The following is a 22,882-nucleotide window of genomic DNA, read 5'->3' on the forward strand; positions in this document are numbered from 1 at the left end:
TCACCTACTGAGGGGCAGTCTCTACCAACTAAGAGGGGAAACAGCATATTGTGTACACAGGATTTGTAAGTGGTAATGGATGAGACACGGGAGTTTTTGTACAAAGTTCCCACTAGCATATTACTTTTTGCCATTTTGCTCTCCTGCACTAGCACATTCTATTCTTATCATTCTGTTGGACAGCAGCTTAACAAAGATCTCTGTTGTAACAAATCATGAATAAAACTTCTCTTATGCTGTTTAAAATGAGGGACAGCTCCTGCATTGATGTGGTCCATATCTCAATAAACACATTTCAGAGCTACGCTTGAAAATCCATAGAGACTGCGGTATGCGTACTTTGTGTTTAAGAGAGTTCCGCTTTAAGGAATCCACATGTTGTGAGTGTACAGTAATGTGACTCTGCCTGGCAGATAGACTGTTTAGATCTATAAATATGTAGAATTCAGTTAGTTTGCCATAATGTCTACTTCATCATTTATAATGTGTTTTATGTTTTAATTAGACTAGCCCACAGACTTGTCTCTGACAAATGATTGATTATTAGACCATTATTGCTAATACTAACAGAGACAGCTACATTCTCCATGCTCAATGCTTCCACAATTAAATACAGAACTGACTCACAACTGGTCAAGTTGGACTGCTCCATACTTTCCACTATTATGGGGATTGCCTGGCACATTTGTCACATCTCCCAAAGTTGCTCCTCAACCTGCATCACTCTCCTTTCCCACAATTATATCAGCATTTAGCATCTGCTTCCAGAGCTTGGATAGCACTGGTCTCCCCTCCTTTCGGACCTGAGTCAGACCCACAGGGATTGAGGTGCATCAACAGCCGAGCAATGATATTTTGTAAAAACCAAAGGAACTGTGGATGCTGTAAATCAGGAAAACAGCAGAAATTGCTGGAAAAGGTCAACGGGTTTGGCAGCATTTGTGTAGAAAATTCAGAGTTAATGTTTCGGTCAAGTGACCCTTCCTCAGAACTGCAACAACCATTTAGTAATGATATTGTGATTTGATTTTGATAAATCTATAAGCTTTCATTGAGCTTTTGACATTTTGTGACAGTGCACTACCAGTGGTTGACTACAACAGCTGTTCCTGTCACCAAGTCTGCTTATGTGCAGTTGTGAGCTGTGAAACATCAATGAAAATTCAGTCATTGTCTAAATGCATTCAGTAAACATTTACGCTGGCTCAGGGGTGTGTATCCTTTGAAAAAGCAATCGTAGAAGGAAATTGGTCCTCAACATGTCAATCTCAAGCATCTCCAGCAGCTTTTGCTCCACATGCAAGGACCCTTGAATTCAAACAATTTGGTTGTGAATTAGTTGTGGGAAAGAGATAATTTTGACAATTACCAAATTTTGGTTTCTCATACAAAGCTCTGCATCCATGCACCCTTTGCATTAAACAGCCTTTCTGCTGAATGAAATATGAACATTTGCTGAATGAAAACACCGTTGGTGAATTACTTTTCTTAAATTTATGATTTCTGCTGCTTCAGGGTGGTACAGTAACCATGGCTTCCGGCAAAGTCACTCAGATCCCCACTTCTGTTGGGTTTCTCAATGTTCAGTCATTAAAGATTTAAAGTCAATGTGTGCCTCGCAGACGTATTTAATTCAGTCACAAACTACCCATGAGCTTCCTTAGAGGTGCTGTGGTGCAGTGGTCGTGTCAAGATTAGAGTGGTGTTGGAAAAGCACAGCAAGTCCGGCAGTATCCAAGGAGCAGGAAAATCGGCGTTTCAGGCAAAAACCCTTCGTCAGAAATGGGGTTAGCCCAAAATGTTGATTTTTCTGCTCTTCGGATGCTGCCTGCCCTGCTGTGCTTTTCCAGCATCACTCTGGCCTTGACTCTGATGCCAGCATCTACAGTCCTCAAGTTTGTCTTCATGCAGTGGTAGCGTCCCGACCTCTGAGTCAAGAGGCCTCGGCTCAAGACTCATGTTCTCCAGAGGTGTGTAATCGAATCTCAGAACAGGTTGAATATAAAATATTTTTGAGCTCCCTGTCTGAGTTCCCAAACCAGATGTATAACTAATCTCGATGACATCCTCTCCTGAATCTATAGGTTCCTCAAGTTATCACAGACCACTTCCATCCTCCATGTGTCACTTGCATTTTGCGCTCACTCTTTTGGCAGGGGACAAAAAAAAAACAGATCTTTGTGAGTGATGCAGGCTCACGTTTTCACCCAAGGCTTCAGTGCATTCAGTGCTGTTAATAGCAGCGGTGGCTGGATACATGGGGAGATGAGCATGTTAAACAACATAGAGGTGGGGTGCTGCTGTAATATAAGCCAGTGAGAGCAGAGATGTGATGTTTCACATTTAGCAAGAGAAGGTATTTATGGATGGAAAGTGATATCTGTGCAATTGGTGAGTTGTACTAAGATTTAAGCCCTAGGATGCAAGTAAATCAGCATATGCATTCGTTTTGTCTGTCTGGTGGGATCACTAAATTGTTTCCTACATTTTATTTATGATCTACAAACAATGACTCTGTTGTCTCTTCAGTCATTGCAATCATTGCAATGGGCAGCACGGTGGCACAGTGGTTAGCACTGCTGCCTCACAGGGCCAGAGACCCAGGTTCAATTCCCGACTCAGGCGACTCTCTGTGTGGAGTTTGCACATTTTCCCCGTGTCTGCGTTGGTTTCCTCCGGGTGCTGCGGTTTCCTCCCACAATCCAAACAAATATGTGTGGGTTAGGTGTAGGGGAATGGGTCTGGGTGGGTTGCGCACTGGCGGGTCGGTGTGGACTTGTTAGGCCGAAGGGCCTGTTTCCACACTGTAAGTAATCTAATTCTAATCCACATCCTCTTGGAGACAGCAGATTTCTTCTTCCAAATGCAAGGGAAATGTTTGTACCTTTCGCTGCTGACTGTGTCCCGTGGCATCTCCAGGGATTCAGCATTGAATCTGAATACTGGCATTGTTGTCATTGTATATATCCTAATCACCTCCTAGCTCATTCACATTCCATTTCTGACCTGCTCCTGTAAGCAGTGGATTACAGATCAAACCATGCAAAAGATGCAAAGCTGTTATAAACTGTAATGTTTAAATCCAAGACATTGGAGAATCCACTCCACTAACGTCTGTGCGATATCCCCTCTCTTACCCCTGCACTCTATTGCATTCTCATTGGAAACAACATGCCTTAGATTTCTAAATCCAGGAATTGCAGATTTTCTAATTATTTTCAAATTTAACCATATGCAGAACAATTCACTCACTGATGTTTATGTAACACTCTTCTACTTTTGGGTAAATAAAATGTCATTAGAGTAATATGCTTCCAAGTTAAAACTAAAGGTAGATTTTCATGAGGCCTGATATTTAGATTTTTCACAGCGTGGAAACAGGCCCTTCGGCCCAATAAGTCCACATCGACCCTCCAAAGAGCAACCCACCCAGACCCATTCCCCTACATTTACCCCTTCACCTAACACTATGGGCAAAGTAGCATGGTCAATTCACCTAACCTGCACATTTTTTTTGGACTGTGTGAGGAAACCCACGCAGACACAGGGAGAATGTGCAAACTCCACACAGACAGTTGCCTGTGGCAGGAATTGAACCCAGGCCTCGGGCACTATGAGGCAGCAGTGCTGACCACCGTGCCACCCACAGACCTTTGCAGAGACAAAAATAACACATCCAGAAGGAATACAAACTCACTCAAACTTAGTTATGTTTATTGTTAAATTTGTATGTAAGGCTGTTCCAATCATTTCATTTTTTATACTATAATGCGTATATTTGTGTCAACATAAATTCTTACATATACCAATACTTAGACTTCATATAAGAATTACAATAGTCTCCTGATACCAGATCTAACATGAAATTCTGTGTTAGACAGCCAAGTAGGCTCAGAATATTTTAAACTGAAAATTCACACCCAATCAGCTTCATTTGATATTTTAATGAAACTTTATTAATATAAAAATGTAAAGAAAGTCAAGATTAAGGTCAGATGTCTATCAGATTTTAAATTACATGAGATTGTAAGAGTGCGTGGTGTATCTTATTTTTCTTAAGATCGAAAAGATTACAGATCAATGCAAAATTTTCAAGCATTAAATGCATATTCATTTTATCCATACAGCATCTCATATAAACACACAATCTCGTAGTGGTCAAAACTCAGGATAAAGAATTGATCTTTGATTTGAGATAATAAGAAGCTTTCTCTGCTACACCGTCCTGATCATTGATGCTTTATATCAATACCATATGGCTTCATGACATGGATATGCCATTGACAGAGCCAATTACTGGTTTCATGCATAAACATTTTTATTAATATTGAGTATGCTGGCAAGGTATGAAGTTCTTTCTACAACCTTGAACCACCATGAAAGTTGGCAAGGCAGGTGGAGAGACCAGTAAATGAAACATACAAAGTTCTCTGCATTCTTAATAGGACCATAGAGTACAAAAGCAAGGAGATAGTGTTGAACTTGTGTAAGACACTTATTAAGATCTCAGCTGGAGTATTGTGCACAGTTGTGGGTGCACGCTATTGGAAAGATAGAATACATCCATGACAGTGCAGAAGCGATTTACCAGAATGGCTCCAGGAATGAGAAACTTCAGATCTGAGAAAAGACTGAAGAATTATCGGATGGTTCTCCTTTGGAAATCAGAAGGCTGAGAAAGAATTGGATTGCAAAATCATGAGCAGGCTGGATAGAGGGCATAGATTTAAAGTGACGTGCAAATGAATCAATGGTGTTGTGAGAAAAAAAACTTTTCACCCAGAGGTTTGTTAGGATTTTGGAATGCAATGCCTGGAAATTTGGTGAAAGCAGTTTCAAGTGAAGTATTCAAGAGGACACTGAATTTTTCTTTTTGATAAATAATGATGTGCAGTGACATGGGAAAAAGGCAAGAGATTGGCACGAGATAATAAAGCTGGTCTGGGTAAAAGAGCCAGTGCAGGCACGATGGACCAAATGCCTTCCATCTGCACCGTAACAATCCTTGATTCTGTAACTAAACTTAAATAGGCAGGCTAGTAATGTTGAATGAATGCTGCAGGATCCCAACAAAGGTCTTCAATGGGGAACTGCCTCCGGGCAAACAACATGAAGAAATCAGTACAAATGATGTATTGATGCCTTAAGGAAGGGCCTTACAAATTACAGATCAGTTCTCTTGGGAAAACATTGCTATCAGCCAGAATAACTGGAGGCAAGTACTGAAATTTGCTTCAACGTGAATTGACGCCAAACTCAAAACATGCAATGTGCCCAGAGGAACTTCAAAGGTGGGCCAACTAGATAAACTCCGCAAGCATCATCAGCCAGCAAAACCATGTGGATGTCCATAGGGATAGCCACTCATGACGGGATACACAGAAGTTAATTAAATCACTTATAGCTGAATAACACAACGTAAACGTGGCGGCACAGTGGCTCAGTGGTTGGCACTGCTGCAATACAGCACCAGGGTTTGATTCCAACTTCAGGCAACTGTGTAGAGTTTGCACGTTCTCCCCGTGTCTGCATGGGTTTCCTCCGGGTGCTCCAGTTTCCTCCCACAGTCCAAAGATGTTCAGGTCAGGTGAATTGGCCATGCTAAATTGCCGGTGGTGTTAGGCACATTAGTCAGAGGGAAATGGGTCTTGGTGAGTTACTCTTCGGAGGGTCGGTGTGGAATTGTTAGGCCAAAGGCCCTGTTTCCACACTGTAGGGGAATCTAATCTAATATATACCATTTACTCTTATAATGTGTACCCCTATGGCATGGTCCAGTGCTTTAAACAGCTAATTCAGGAATAAAACTTAAGAGGAGCCAGAAACTGTTTCAGATGGATTCATTTTGAAGAAAATGAGAAGTTTATACCATTACAGTGTAATCTATAACTTGTCTCCAGGAATAAGCATTGAACCTGTGCAAAAGGAGTTTTGTCATAGTGATGCACTCTCTCTCAGGCACACCCACACATACCCACCCCTCACTCACACTCATGGGCACACCCTCTCACAGGCATATGTTCCATCACATTCACGTGCACATTCTATCATGCATACACCTACACGCTCTCACACTCACACACACTCTCTCTCTCTCACACTCACACATACTCACTCTCTCTCTCTCTCTCTCTCTCTCTCTCTCTCTCTCTCTCTCTCTCTCTCTCTCTCTCTCTCTCTCTCACACACACACACAAACACACACACATATAGGTCTGTGGGGTGAATTTGTATTTGCAGATACATTCTATTTTGTTCAAAAAGCACACAACCTGTAGGCAGTTACTTTTCTTTTATATAATCTATGTGACATATCATAAGTTCTTACTTTGGAAAAAGAACCAGTCTGACTCAAAATTGGAATACATACAGCCTATAACCTCACACCTTTAATGCATTGTCTGGGCTGAGATGTCACTTTTGTTTTAATAAAACCTTAGGTTATCTCAGGATTGTGACTTGAAAGAAGTTCTGGGATTTGCTGCTGAACATACCATATTTTGTTTGCCCTCACTTCTAACACTTGACAATTTCTTAACCATTCATCAGATCTTGCTTCTTATTTCAGCAAACTGTCGAAATTGTTTCTTATCAGCTCCCCTGGGTTTTTGGTTACAAGGGTCATGTAGTGTACCAAAGTTCCATTCAATCTTGCTGACTGGTAACTTATCTTTTGAAACATCTTGGATAATAAACTGACAGATCTGTGCTATTTTGCCTTGTAATACAGCCTTTCAAATACATTATTTCACTCAAAAACAGACATCAAAAGATCACAGTAAAAAGTTTAAAACCCTTCACTAGTGCCTTTACAAACTATTATTAAGGTAGAGAGCCTCACCAAACTTTCAGCACATAACCAGAATGTAGGTATTGCCCTTTCTTTTGTTGGCCTGACGGAAAAAGGTGAGTGGTAGTTGTCAGAATTGCCAATGTGGACTGATTAGGATGCCGGGCACCTTGCACTGATATCAATGATGAATGAGGTCGCTTCTTATATTTCTGATGTAGTTAAAACCTCACACAACACCAGGTTATAGTCCAACAGTTTGGAAGTGCTAACATTCAAAGTGCTGGTTCCAAATAAACCTGTTGGACTATACCCTGGTGTTGTGTGATTTTTAACTTTGCCCACCCCAGTCCAACACTGGCATCTCCACATCATATACTTCTGATCTTATTTCTGCAATTAGATAGATGGTTAGTGTTATGCTGTGCTGCCATCCATGTCTCCTAATTGTGAAGATCCTTTAGGGACATCCATGGTCTTGTGTATGCAAAAGTAATGAGAAGGTCTAGTGAGAAGAATCTGATAGAGAAAAGCAACATGCTAGCTGATTATAATAAGTAGTTAAAGGTTTTAAGAATAGGCTCTACATTACATCAAAGACTATTGGGAGGACTAAGCCTTAGCTCTGTCTCCCACAAGATCAAATTTTATTCTCCATCCAAGTCCTAATGAATGTCTTCATGACATAATCATGGTGCATGGTGTTGAATTGCAGTCAATTAAGTATTAACCTTTATATTCTAGTCACATATACGATGGAAATTGTAGTGTTTGCAATTTTTTTGTCTCTGATCTGGTTGAATTTAGACTTGTCAATTCAGATTTGGAACTACCTGCATCATAAGTCAGTAAATAAGGTTGTCTCACATTTCTCTATCCTAAAATAATCAGATTTAGACACAGAAATACCTTGATGGAGAAACAAGCATTATGGTGCCTCACTGTCATCAAGTGATGGAAATAAATGGCACTGAATAAAGGTAAAATGATATTTTGGTCCTTCTTAAGTTTCCAAATTATTTAATGTTTTGTTGTACATAGACTTCAAAAGACAGGAGTTATAATGGTTGCTTGAATTCAATGTTTTAAAAACCTTGCTCTTGTATTATTGAAATCTATTTTTGACTGGTACCTCTATAATCGTGTGACTTGGGATTAATCATGGCACATTAATTCTCATTTCTGGAATTCTACTAATACTGTGAAATCAAATAGAGGGCTCCATGAGTTAGATTTCCATTGCTTTTAGTCCCATTCCCCTGTTTTCGCTCTGTGCCTAGTTCAATTTGCATTCTGCAAAAACATTTTTCTCTATTTGCACAATTCTTTCATTTTATAAAAATCTCTACTGAAGCTCCTTTTAACCACTTTTGTTTGAAAATGGAAACATAGTACTTGCATTTGCATTGCACCTTTCACAACTTTTGGATGTCCCAGCATGCTTTGCAGCCAATGAAATCACATAATCACTTTTCAGATTAATTCATGTATCATGTCTCATTTTAAGCAGTGGACCTTTTCACCTCATGTCTTAACAGGGATTTAATTATTTTAATGGATAGTGTTCTAATAATACTATTCTTAAAGCCCAACATTGAGAAAAAATTTAAAAGTTCGATATTCTGAGAACAACTTTACTTAGAATGGCTGACTGCTAATTACCAAACTCTGCCTTACTTGCTACCCCATATTTTTAGTTTGTATACCTGCACTAATTTCTTAATTGAAATGTGCACTGACAGTGGAGAGGGTATCTATGGCTCACTGTATAACTGCTATAGAATTACAAATAGAGATTTCTGCTGGTGCCAGAGGGCACATCCAAATTATAACAGGAGCTGTGTAATGATGTGATAACATGGTTTGCCAATATTTAATTTTAAAATAGTACTAAATTTGAAACATGGAAGCAACTACATGAACACTTAAAAAGAATTTGTTGGGGACTATCGACTGTCAGGGGAATTAAACCGAGTTCAAAGGAGTGAGTTTTTTTTTCTGTTAGAAAATTGCAGAGAAAAGCCAATTTAATAGACTAGTAGCTGCTAATGTAACTCCTGACCGGGTTTAGTGAGAAGACCTCTTACCAGCAAGACAAGGTTACACTAAGGAGAACTCTCAAATATATGAGAAAATACACGACAGAATGAACCTGAACTCTGTCAAGACTAAAACCTCTTGGCATGCAAATGCAAGTCACATCCAGCAGCTTACTGTCAGTCATCCATTTTTCTACAATGTTTTTACAGGTAGGATGCATTCTCCCTGGATGTTCATTTGTAAACTTGATTTACTGGATTGGAAAAAATGAGCTACCACATTAACCCAGTATGGAAGATCGAGCTCTTTAGACCCCATTCTTAAGTGCTCTAATGGGGAACAAAACCTCTATTATTCCTTTGTAGTTTAATGTGAAACAGTTGGTGTGCACCATTATTTCGATGTAATGACCTAATTTCATGTCTCCTTAGAAACAGCTGGAATACTGAATACTTTGTTATCTATAATGAAACTTTCAAGACATTGTATGGTTAGAGCTCATAACAAGCTACAGCTGCTCATTGACGGCATTGACAAGACTTTGAAAAAGCATCATCTCAAACATAGAAAATGAGCTTCCAGATTTTTAAAAGTTTTCATTGGAATTCTCAGTCTATAAAACAGTGTGCTTTGGAGGGTGAATATTTCAAGCTGTAAGTTCCATTGACAGCCAGCAATAATGGAAGATTCTCTCATTGGTTTCAATTGGAAATGTGAATAGATGCTTCCCTGTATTCTACTGAGGCCTGATGCCAACCAACATCAGAAAATTTAGAACAATATGATCCCAAGAAGTCAAAAAATAAGTTGAGACTGATTTCCATGAAGAGCAGAAGGCTGAGAGGAGATTTAAAAGAGGATTTCAAAATCATGAGTGAGTGGAACAGAGTAGCTAAGGAGAAGCTGCTCCCATTTGTGAAAGGAAAAACAATGTAGATTTAAAGTGATGTGCAAATAAGGCAAGGGAGATGTGATAAAAATGTTTATTTCACAAAGTGCTGTTAGGGGATGGAAAACACTGCCTGGAAATGTGGTGCATACAGGTTCAATTGAGGCATTTAGGATGGCACTGGATGGTTATTTGGATCAAAATGGTGTACTGGGATACAGAGAAAAGGCAGGCAATTGATATTGGGTACAGCATTATTTTAAATTGCACTGCATGATTCGGCACTCTCGATGAACTGGTGAAAATTATATACCTCAAATACCACAAAGCTTACTGTTTTATTCTGTCCATTTATTATAGTTTGTTTTTAATATTTTATGTGTCACATTTATGTATGTATATACATTTATTTATGTAAGAATATTTGATGTTCAATCAAATGGCCAAATAAAATATCGAGAGTTAATTCAATTGCCAATCAGTTTCTCCTCAAATACCATGATCTACCATGATGCCTGTGTGGTTATTTTAGGGTGTGTGTGAGAAGGCTGTCTACTGGTAAGTTTTATTTAAGATAAAGTTACATTATTATTTAAACAATTCTGTCATAAATAAAGTATAACGGTGATGTGTATACCCTCTGCATTATGTTCCTATTACTTAGTGTGTGTTTTTACATTAGTTATGTGGACCTCTTGATCAACCAGAGTATTTGATCAACTGGCATACTCCTGGTCCCATAGGTGCACGTTAATATAGTGTTTGTTGTAATAGAACTGGTGCTAGCACTATGGCCTGAAATGTTTCCTTCCACAGCAGTGATTCTGAGGTTGAGGAAGTATTTTTTTCTTGTTGATTCCCAAGAAGTGTTTAAGTGCTTAAAATCCGATACCAATTCTTACATCGCTGTCCAGGAGCGGATAGATTTATACTTGCTGCAAATATAGATACCAACCATGCATCCACCACACACAGGAAAAGAAAGTGCTGAGTTGAGCACAGAGGAGTTTTTCTTTTTAAATGTGACAGTGCTTTTCATATGTGGGACAACAATGGATTGAAATTGGATATGTGTAAATTTTGCCGAACTTGTACAATTTGTTCAATTTGCACTTAAACTTAGCCTTTCATTCTTAGTCGGTTTTGTGCTTTGTGTATAGCAGCGATTTAATAGGAAACACTTTCTAAAGGCTTTGCTTTCTGCGGGATTGTTGTCACTAAAATATTTCTCCTAAATCTGAATGGATGTTGCAGGACTGCAATGTATCTGATATTCTGTCAGCAAATAAGAATAAAAAGTTTTGAGTTGAAGTGACCCATTGTCAGAATTGCAATTGAAGGTTGTTAGGTGCAATTAGATTGTATTTTTCAATGCCATTCCAACTTTTCTAAAAGTGTCAATGATTACTGTGGTTCACCAGTGCACAGAATATGAGAGCACAGCAGGAGGACCCAGTGGCTCTAGTTTCACATAGTTGGTTAAATAACTCATCGTAAGACAATGGGATGAAGGGCTTTCTGATGAAAGGCTCTTGCCCGAATCATCAGTTCTCCTGCTCGTCGGATGCTGCCTGACCTGCTGTGCTTTTCCAGCACCACACTCTCGACTCTAATCTCCAGCATGTGTAGTCCTCACTTTCTTCTGGAAGACAATGGGAAATCTGTGGTCAAGGACAGGCAGAGGCTCTCTTGCAGACTGCTGCATTGTGAGTTCAGGAGATCAGTTTGAATGTGTATATAATATATAAGGGTCTGAGGGCCAGCATTGAAAATGTAAATGGCAAATGGATGTTCCCTTGTGTGGGAGACAGAGATGAGGAGAGTTTTTTTCTCTTTCACAGAGTGTCATTATTGTATTAAAAATATGATTGATATCTGTGAGAGAGCAGGGAACCATGTAAACTATTTAGAATTGACTGGATGGTTAAACTATTTACAAGGTAAGCTGTTGCAGGATTTCTTCGGAACATTTCCCCCTTAAGTTTTTAGCTATATGTGATCTGACATCATTGAAAGTGCATTCTAATAATTAGCAAAACAGTTATTAATACTTTTTTATACAAATTTAAATTTTCCTTGCCAAATTGAATGAAGGTAGGGTCACTGAATGTCTCGAAGGCAAGTTGTATGGATTCCTCATTGACAAACAAGTTGAAGGATATAGGGGCACACAAGAAAGTGAAGTAACAGCAATGGGTGTTAGAGATTAAATGGCCGAATTCATATCTTTACATTTATGTTTGAATGGTTAAGAAAATCATTCTGGACTCTTCCATTTCACCTACCACCCTTCACTGTGCTCTTTCTTGATAGAATAGAAGCCTTTCCTACTGACAAAGTCAGCTGCTTCATGGTATGGCATTCTCCATACAATTTGTGTCGAATCTAACACACCTCACACATGTGAGAGATTCCTACAGATCTCTAGTGGTTCCTTCGAAGGAGCAAGCCGAAGAAAACCTTACCATATGTGGTTTTCATTCATGCTGAGAGAGTACAGAGCGACTGAAATGGTTTGGATGTCAACTTCTGTTGACAGGGGTGTTACGTATGGTTACTGCCTAAAGAATTTGCTCTGAGATGTTGACGCCTGGTGTCCAAGGTGGAGATCTGCAGGAGTAAACAGCCAGCTGGCATCATCAGGTCACCAGTCTGGCTTTCATGTTGGGCATTGTTTCTGTCTAGTTTCTATTTTCTGAGTGGAGAAAGAGGAATTATACATTAAGGAGGGCAAGATTAGATAATGCGATGTTGATGAATATATTTAAGCCTCTGCTGCTTACTTGTGAGAATCTGGGACTTTTTGCTCCTGTTACTGAGAAACTCTTCCCTGGCCATCTCATGCTATTTTCGTAACCTTCCTGCCCATGCTCATGGTGCTGGGAAAGTTCTACTATTTTTTTTTCCCAAATCCATCCTACAATCTTTCCAAAATGTGACATAAGTTGCAGTAATGTCCAGTCCCAGAGGGGTAGAAGTTGGGGTTGGAAAGAATTTTTAATTAGGCTGAGTGGAGGTGTAGCTGATCACCAACATAATGCCATTTCCACTGAAATTAGGTCCTAGGCAGGCAGGACGGTGGCTGATCAGAGTTACCCTGCACTCCCTCCTCACCAGCATTGAAAACACCAGCTACCAGCCTACCTTTCCACCTCCTCCCCCCAACAAAAAATACTTCACTCGCCCTTGTATCCTCGTGTTACCTTCCAGCTGCAGCCATGGCATTCCACATGACATGCCCAGTAACGGATGACCCCTGACTGGGAGGGAAGGATGGATGTCCATAGCCAGGAGTCTGATTCTGGATGAAAGCCCGTCAATGGGCTCAGAACTGCTTGATTGACAGAAGACCATCAAGAAAAGATTCATCAAGGGTATCACATCAGCTTTGCAGTGATTAATCATAGAATCGCTACAGTGTGGAAATAGCCCATACAACCCATTAAGTCCAAACTGAGCCTCTGAAGAGCATTCCACCCAGACCCATTCCCATCTCTGTAACCCTGCACTTCCCATGACTAACCCACGCAGTCTACACATCCCTGGGCAATTTAGCATGGTCAGTCCATCTAACCTGCACATCTTTGGACTGTGGAACCAAAACAGCCAGAGGAAACCCACGCAGACATAGGGAGAATGTGCAAACTCCACACAGAGAGTGGCTCGAGGTTGGAATTGAACCCACATCCCAGGTGCTGTGAGGCAGCAGTGCTAACCACTGAGCCACTGAGCTGCCCCAAAGGAGGGACCGACACCACCACTGCAAGATTCTACTCAATATTTTTGAAATGTCATTGAAACCTATATGGTTTCCTTCGGGAAAAATGTATTTTACTATTAGTCTGGGTCAAAGGGTTTCTCTGTCCCAGAAGCCTGGATTGTAAATTTTCTTTTTTATTTCTTGATGTGTGAAAGGAGTAATCCACTTGGTTTTAAATTGTGCCAAATTAAATCACCAGTACCTAATAACGTAGGGTCATTTCTGACAAAAACAAATCAGCAAATACAAGCTACTGGACAATAGAAAGAAAATGGAAATGGAAATTGCAAGATTTAAACATCATTAAAACTGCATAGAATTTGACAGTGATTGATTATGGTGGGGAATTGTTAGGACAAGATGCTTAAAAGCTTGAAACTGGTTTTGTCATTCCTCTGAGAAAAAGAATAATCATTTATTTTATTGCATTTTTTAGTATCCCACGAACAATTAGGAGGGAGAAATGCTCTCTTTTTACTGGATCAATTTATTGGTGTTTGAACATGGTAAATGCAATTTAAAACTTAGAGTCTTAGAGTCATAGAGATGTACAGCACGGAAACAGACCCTTCGGTCCAAATCATCCATGCCGACCAGATATCCCAAATCAAATCTCGTCCCACCCACCAGCACCTGGCCCATGTCCCTCCAAACTCTTCCTATTCATGTACCCATCCAGATGTCTTTTAAATTTTGCAATTGTACTAGCCTCTATCACTTCCTCTGGCAGCTCATTCTATACACATACCACCCCATGCATGAAAAGGTTGCCCCTTAGTTCTCTTTTATATCTTTCCCTTCTCACCCTAAACCTATGATCTCTAGTTCTGGACTCCCCACCCCAGGACTTGCCCCTCATGACTTTATAAACCTCTATAAGGTCACCCCTCAGCCTCCGATGCTTCAGGGAAAACAGCCCCAGCCTATTCAACCTCTATGGAAAATAAAGAGCATGAAAGCAAAGGAAGGGTTAAAACATGGAGTCCACTGGCAATCTGTTATAAGGGGTCTGTGGAAGGCAGATTGGGATAAGAATACTGGAATGCTCTTACACCAATTCGCAGAGTAAGGTTAAGGCTGAAAGGTCACTATGGCGAGATGAGATAACACAATTAGTAAAATTAGCCTCATCTGTTGAGTATCATTATGACAAGATTGGGACAATATATATTTGAGACATAACAATAAATATCTAATCATGTCATTAGGAAAATATTAAGTAGGGTCCAGAATGAAAGACCATTGTTGCAAAAGCTTCGATTAAATATCTAACTGTCATTAGAATAATATTAAGTAGAATGTACAACTAAAGAGATGGTAGGAACTCGCATCACTGGTTTATTGTGAGCTACAATGAGATACTTTGATTAATATAGTTGGACATGCTAATAAGCTAACAGAAACATGATAAAAAAAATATAAAAAACTAAGGACACTGAGGTTCAGGGGCATTTTGAGAACCTGCTTTCTCAGTGTCACAGTTTTTTGTTTGCAAATAAAAGACCTACTTCTTGAAGAACTTTCTGCGTCGCCTGGTGATCCTCTACATTTTCTCCATGACATCTCTCCCTATAGTTCAAATCCTCCAACATTCTTGTACATCTTTTCTGAATCCTTTCAAGTTTCACAACATCCTTCCGATAGGAAGGGAACCAGAATTGCATGCAATATTTCAAAAGTGGCCTAACCAATGTCCTGTACAGCCACAACATGACCTCCCAACACCTGTACTCAATTCTCTGACCAATAAAGGAAATGCCTTCTTCACTATCCTATCTACCTGTGACTCTACTTTCAAGGAACTATGAACCTGCACTCCAAGGTCTCTGTTTAGCAACACTCCCTAGGACCTTACCTTTAAGTGTAAAAGACGTGCTGAGAGCCTTCATGGAGGTTGAAGTTCGTGTTACACTTTTGATTTTGTTTCCTCACCTCTTCTAAGTGGCTGTTCTGTATGAATCTTAATTTAGGATTTAGCTGTGTGTGAGGGTACATACGCGAATCAGATTTAATTTGCCCTCCATCACTGCCTGCGGGTGAGGCAAAAGCATATGGAGACGTTAACTGAGTAGGTTAACATCTGGCTGACGGAGTGTATTGTGAGAAAATGTAAAGCTGTACAGTTTGGTGGAAAGAATGAAAAAGCAGAATATGACTTAATAATGAACGACTATGAATTCTGAGGTGACCGGAGATCTATGCGTCTGGTGGATTAGGCACAAAACATATACAGATACATGTGCAGATACAGAACATAATCAAGAAGATTAATGGGATGCTATTATTTATTATGAGAGGGATTGAACATAAAAGTAAGAATGTTATGCTTCAGTTACATAAGGTATTGGTGAGAGTTGGTCTCCTTATTTTAGGAAGGATATAAATTGGAAACAATTCCAATGAGCATTATTAGATTGATATCTGAAATGACTTGCCTTATGCAGAAAGGTTGCACAGACTGGGCTAGTTTTCACTGGTGTATAGAAGAGGGTGACTTCACTGGAGTATCACAGAATCCCTGTGGTCAAAGTAGGTCTTGGGCCCACTGAGTCCGCACTGACCCTCCGAAGAACAATCCACCCCTACCCTATCCCTGCAATCCTGCATTTCACATGGCTAATCCACCTGGCCTATGGTCAATTTAGCATGGTCAATCCATCTAACCTGCACATCTCTGACTGTGAGTGGAAGCCAGCCCCTCCAGAGGAAGCTCATCCAATCACAGGGAGAAGGTGTAACTGTCCACACAGACAGTCAACCAAGGGTGGAATCGAACACTGATCCTGATGCTGTGAGGCAACAGTGCTAACCACTGAGCCACCATGCTGCCCCTATATAAGTGTATAAGATCTTAAATAGTCTGGACAATATGGACATAGAAATGATATTTCCTGTTGTGGGTGAGTTCAAGGCTAGTGGACAATGGTCCAAAATCAGGGATCAATGTGAGCAAAATTTCTTTCCAAGAGTTTTGCGACTTTGGAACTCATTGCCCCAGAGGTGATGAGAAAGGTTCATCAAATGTTTTTGAGACAGAATTAGTTAGCTTCTTGTTGGGCAGGGGAACCAGAGGTGATTGAAGTTGATGGAATGTGGAATTCAAAACATAATCAGATTAGTCACAGTGTTATTAAATGGCGGTGAAAGCTCAAGTACCAAGTGGCTTATTGTGCTTCAAGAGTCATACAGTCATACAGCAAGGAAACAGACCCTTCTGTCCAACTCGTCCACACCAATCAGATATTTCAAACTGACCTCGTCCCATTTTCCAACATTTGGCACATATTCCTTGAAACCTTTCCTATTCATAGACCCATCCAAATACCTTTCAAATTTTGTAACGTACCTACCTCCACAACTTCCTCTGGCTGCTCATTCCATACGTGCACCACGCTCTGCGTGAAAAAGTTGCCCCTCAGGTCATTTTTTAAATCTTTCCCCTCTCACCTGAAACCTATGCCCCCTAGTTGTGCACTCCCCTGTCCCAGGGAAAAGACCACGACCATTCACTCTATCTATGCTTCTCATGATTTTATAAAGCTCTGTAGGGAGCCCCCATCAGCCTCTGACATCCCCAGCTTGAACGTTACAGATAATAGACATTTTCATTGATAAAGGTATTATCTAAACATCCAATACTCCCACTGAAGAGGTGATTTGTGACTTAAAACTGACAATTGATAGTGAAAAGAGCCAATTCCTAAATTATGGTGTGTCAACATCATAAGACATGGCAGAACATAACCCCTGGCTGTTTGGTGCATATCTAATGTAATTGGTTTGGTTACCTGAAAGCCTGAAATGCTAAAAGTTGCTATATAAATGCAATTTTGTTTTTTTAAGAAAGCTGGAGAGTGAGTTTTTTTTATTTTTGTACATGAAAGTTGCCGTTGGAATCAAAAGACCTGGAACGTAAACAACATTAATTGACTTTCTTCAGGGCTTTTCCTAATTTTCTTGAGTCAATTTGTTTATTGCATATTTTATTGTTTTTCCTTCTGGACACTGAAGTTAAAACAGATGTTGATAAAGAGCATCTTGTTCATCAAGTGAATTTCTGTACTTCTGCAGTGAGCAGGAATCATGAACTCTGCCTGGTTAGTTCAGTGTATATCACCCGACACCTGGAGGATGAATGCCTCATCTTCCGCCTCGTAACACTTCAACCCCAGGGCATCAATGTGGACTTCATCAGTTTCCTCATTTCCCCTTCACCCACCTCACCCCAGCTCCAACCTTCCAGCTCAGCACCGTCCCCATGACCTGTTCTACCTGCCTATCTTCCTTTCCACCTATCCACTCCTCCCTCCTCTCTGACCTATCACATCCATCCCCACCCCCATTCATCCATTGTACTCTATGCTACTTTCTCCCCCACTCCCCCCCCCCCCCCCCAACCCCAACCCCTATCTCATTTATCTCTCCACACTGCAGGCACCCTGCCTCTATTCCTGATGAAGGGCTTTTGCCCAAAACGTTGATTTCCCTGCTCCTGGATGCTGCCTGACCTGCTGTACTTTTCCAGCACCACTCTAATCTCGACAGTGTATATCAAAGGCAGGAGGCAGGTGCGAGTGTCTGTGTAGGCAAGATAAAATGCCTTGTACACCCTATTTATTTTTCATCCAACATCAACAAAATTTATAACTGTATAGTTGTGTTTACCTCTCATTAACCTGGAAGGAATGATGTTCGACACACTTTCACTACTATCCTGGGATTAGTGAACTCAGAACAGATTAGGACTCCAAATCTTTCTGGCAAGTGTGATTCAGTAGCTTAATAGCAATGCATGTCTGCAAAACGACATGGATTGCTCTTTGAAATATTTTGCAAGATGCTCAAGATATAGGGTTGAATTTTCCCATTTACAGTCACAGTGAGGTAGCGAGTGAGTTTCACGGCATTTGGGTCATTTCTCAGAAGATCTTTGCTTTTTGTTAAATCCATTATACAACCAAGACATTGGATGTATTTCATGGATAATCATATTTTCCATGACTCTGATGCCATACTTAAAGCCCAGCTACACACCACTTCAGATACTGCAAGCCATCAAACTGCAATGCTCAACACTGAAAATTTTTGCGAAACAAAGTCAATCATTTCCGGCTTAGGGATTCGGAAGATCTTATGAATGGGCAGGTGGAGAGGTAAGCCCATTTTTTTTCTGCTGACTGCCAAAGAAGGCTGCATTATCAGACTCCAGCCAACCTGGACACAAATTGCAGCAACAGTCAATGCTGTATTTCAAGTCGGATAGGATGCCCAGGAGAAAGAAGGTCAATGGCCCTGTGTGCTCTATAAGGGTAAGTGCTACCATCTTCTTTCAACTCCCTTAGATGCTCAGGGGTATCACTCTAAGTATGATACCTATCTCATCCTTGCAAACTACTGATGTTTCATGCCCCTTGTGCTTCCTGCTCATTCACTGGGGATACCTCATCACTTTTATAGCTCCTACGTTATCACTAACTGTTCTTCCACTCACTTTCCTCATACTCAATCTCTGCCTGAACCTCATTGCAGGGGGAGAAAAAACCAGGATTGTCTCTCCATACTGATGTCTCACCAGCACATCAACTGACCTATCTGCAATCCCAAGACTGTGTGCATGTGATGTGCAGGACTATCGGTTAGCCAACTCCCTGTAAATTGACTGAATATAGCGGCTTCCCCTGACTGACTGGATTTTCCGTTTACCTCATGAATCACTCTTTTCCTTTGATTCTCTCACATGGCTATTTGCCTGGAGCATAGCAGTGCGTTTGCTTTGTAAGCTGCTGGCACATGCTGCTGTTCTGATGATGGTGTAGCATAATTCCATACATCTCCATCCTTTGACTGGCGCAATACTCCCTGCTATCACAAGCTTCCTGCCTCTATCTCTGCACTAGAAAGCGAGCTAAACCACAGAAGCTGGCAGCTTGTATTTCAAAGCTAAAGTTAATGATGCAAGAAAGCAATGAGAAGCCGACAAAAATGCTGAAATTTTTGAAGAGTCATACCAGATTTGAAACTTTAACTCTGTTTTTCACTACACAAAGCCTGTTGAGCCTCTCTGTGTTCGTGAATCAGACAAAGACTGGTTGACTCCAAATAAGAGCTATCGTGAGTGAGTGCTAACAAGTAAGCATAAGCCAGAGCTGCATGTATTCATGTAGTGTAACAGTATCCTATCTCGATGCACAAGATGTGTAGCTATTCTGAACACAAAACGACTGAATAGAATTGCAGTTCCTAGGCATTTGGGGCAGCACAGTGGCTCAGTAGTTAACCCTGCTGCCTCACAGCACCAGGGACCTGGGTTCGATTCCAGTCTCGGGTGACTGTCTGTGTGGAGTTTGCACATTCTCCCCGTGTCTGTGTGGGTTTCCTCCCACAATCCAAAGATGTGCAGGTTAGGTGAATGGACCATGCTAAATTGCCTGTAGTGTTCAGGGATACGTGGGTTAGATGCGTGAGTCAGGTGTAATTATAGGATGATAGGATAGGGAAATGGGTCTTAAAAATGTGTTGCTGGAAAAGCACTGCAGGTTAGGCAGCATCGAAGGAGAATCAACGTTTTTCCAGCAACACATTTTTAAGCTCTGATCTCCAGCATCTGCAGTCCTCACTTTCTCCTAGGGGAATGGGTCTGGCTGGGTTACTCTTTGGAGGGTCGGTGTGGACTTGCTGGGCCAAAGGGCCTGTTTCCACACTGTAGGGATTCTAATTCTAATTCATCAGCTGCAATGTTAAGTGTTGACGGCTTAGAATGATGACTAAGTTAGTCCTAGAGCTAGCATGATTTTGTGGTGAGGCTGGTGAATTGCCCATGTGACATTTTATGGATGGAAGTTAGAGAAGCCGATGGCCACATAGGGACATTGTGCAGGACAAGTAGTGCTAAGATGATGACTAAGACAGGCATTTGGCAAGCTGCAATCTGCTGGTAACTGTCCTGATTTACCTGTCGGGAATTTGCTCTGTCTAATTACTGGGTAGAGAACAATTGGAAGGAGGTTGTAAATAGGATGAATTTGGAGTTTCAAGAGTGAGATTCTGAATTTGCTAGTCAGATCATGACGGTATTTTTCTTGATGTTGAGCATCTGATGAATCTTGGAATGGAAATTCCATCCATTGATAGCTTTCATTCAATTATAACAAGATGTTCAGTAATATGGCTATATTACTCTGTTTTCTTTGTCCAGTTATGTATGAATTCCATATCAAAACATCGACATTCCTTATAAATGCTTTTAAAAAAGATTGAACAATATTTGACAAAGAATATGTCAGTGCCATTATTTTACTGTAATCAATAGATTACTGTATTCAGTAGAATGTTGGAATACCTAGCGATGATATATGCAACAAAAGCAGACATTTAGCCCAACCAGTCCATTCTGGAATCAATGCTCCCCTTGAACTTCCTCCCAGCTTCTTCATCTGTTATTGTGTTCATTGATTCCAAAACTGGAGCTTCCTTTTAAATTTCATCTGTAAAATTGTTTTAATCATTTTTTCAACCACTCCCAGTGGTCATATACTCCCTGATCTTAACCCTTTTTGGAGAAAGAAGATTCTTCTGAATTCTTTGTTGGATTTCTTATTAGCTTATTTCTATTTATCGATTTCCCCATAAGTGGAACAATTCTCTCTTCAGCCACGCTGGTGGTAACAAGGAATTCCAGGTTGCAGTCAAGGTCAAAACACTGTATGATTTCAAGAAGGGGTTGGATATAGGACGTTTGGTGAAAGGAATCAAAGGATATGGAGGAAAAGTGGAAACAGGCTCTAGAGTGTGGTGCTGGAAAAACACAGCCAGTCAGGCAGCATCCGAGGAGCAGGAAAATCGACTTTTTGGACATTAGCCCTGGCTGTGCTTTTCCAGCACCACACTCTTCAACTCTGATCTCCAGCATCTGCAGTCCTCACTTTCTCCAAACAGGCTACTGAGTTTGATGATCAACTGCTCCCATTTTCAAGGCATTTTAAAAAATATTATAATGCAATCTCTCAAATCAATGATGCGGAGCTGGAAGGAGATGTTAATACTCATGCAACGCTTAAAATTTCCGACAGTATCTTCAGTACATAACTGATGCTGCATTCATCAGAATGCATCAAGTCTATTACTGATGCTATTTGTGCTCGGTTGCACACTTCACCTCCTTTCCCATCATGCGGTTAGTGCTGCAGCTTGGGGCAGAAGGCTTTACCAACACAATTGGCACCTCCAGGGGCATGGCACATTTGATTGTACACACATCATTCTAAGGGGAGCATTTCATAATACAGCTGAATTCACCAATGGAAAATGGTTCTATTTCATTATCAACAGACAAAAGGATCTAGGCGCACAGGTCCACGGTTTCCTGAAAGTGGCAAAACAAATGAATAATGTTGTCAAGAAGGTGTATGGCATGCTTGCCCTTATCGATCAGGACATAGAGTATAAAAATTGACAAATCATGTTGCAGCTACACAGAACTTTAGTTAGGCCACATTTTGAATATTGTGTACAGGTCTGGTTGCCACATTATAAGAAGGATGTGAAGAGTTTGGAGAAGACACAGAGAAGGTTTACCAAGATGTTGCTGGTTTGAAAAGTCTCCGCTATGAGGAGAGATTGGACAAATTCAACTTGTTTTCACTTGAACATTGGCGGCTGAGGGGCGATCTGACAGAAGTTAAAAAATTATGACAACTATGGATAGAATGGATGGTCAGAGTCTTTTCCTCAGGCGAGCAATGTTAGTTTCTAGGGACATACGTTTAAGGTACAAGGGGGAAAACTTAAAGGAGATGTGAGTGGCAGGTTCCTTACTCAGAGAGTGATGAGAGCCTGGACCAAGCTGCCAGAAGAGGTGATCAAAGCAGATACAATAGCAATATTTAAGAGTCACCTTGACAAATATATGAACAGGCAAGGAATGGAGGGATTCGGATACAGTAGAGGCAGAAGGTTTTGGGTTTATAAAAGGTGTGATGTACCAGCACAGTCATGGTGGGCCAAAGAGCCTGAGCCTGTTCTGTACTGTCTTTCATTCTTATCAATATTCAAGTCTCCTGTGACCGTCAGTACCACATCTGAGAAACCTGGGAACTGTTATGATACTTGAGAAATCCCATGCTTTTGCTGAATGTGAGGGGCTCAATGCCTTAGTGGATAAGAACAAGAGTTGGTGACTCCATGAAAGAAACCTCTGACTAATGGGCAGTGTCAATACAATGCAGTCCATTCTTCAATCAGGGCAGAGTGTAGCAGATGGTAGGCCACCTGAAGTTGAGGTCTCCAGTGGTTGGATCAGTCAGGAGCAGCCTTACAATACAGTCCAGACAGAGTGTGCTGTATATTCCTGGCAGGCAGGATATGATGGATGCTGACATACTGGGAAAGCAAGAGCAGTGCTCTG

This window comes from Chiloscyllium plagiosum, unplaced genomic scaffold (genome assembly GCF_037043375.1).
Source record: "Chiloscyllium plagiosum isolate Xiang-an unplaced genomic scaffold, Cpla_swu_hap1 HiC_scaffold_18, whole genome shotgun sequence".
In the NCBI taxonomy this organism is placed as follows: Eukaryota; Metazoa; Chordata; class Chondrichthyes; order Orectolobiformes; family Hemiscylliidae; genus Chiloscyllium; species Chiloscyllium plagiosum.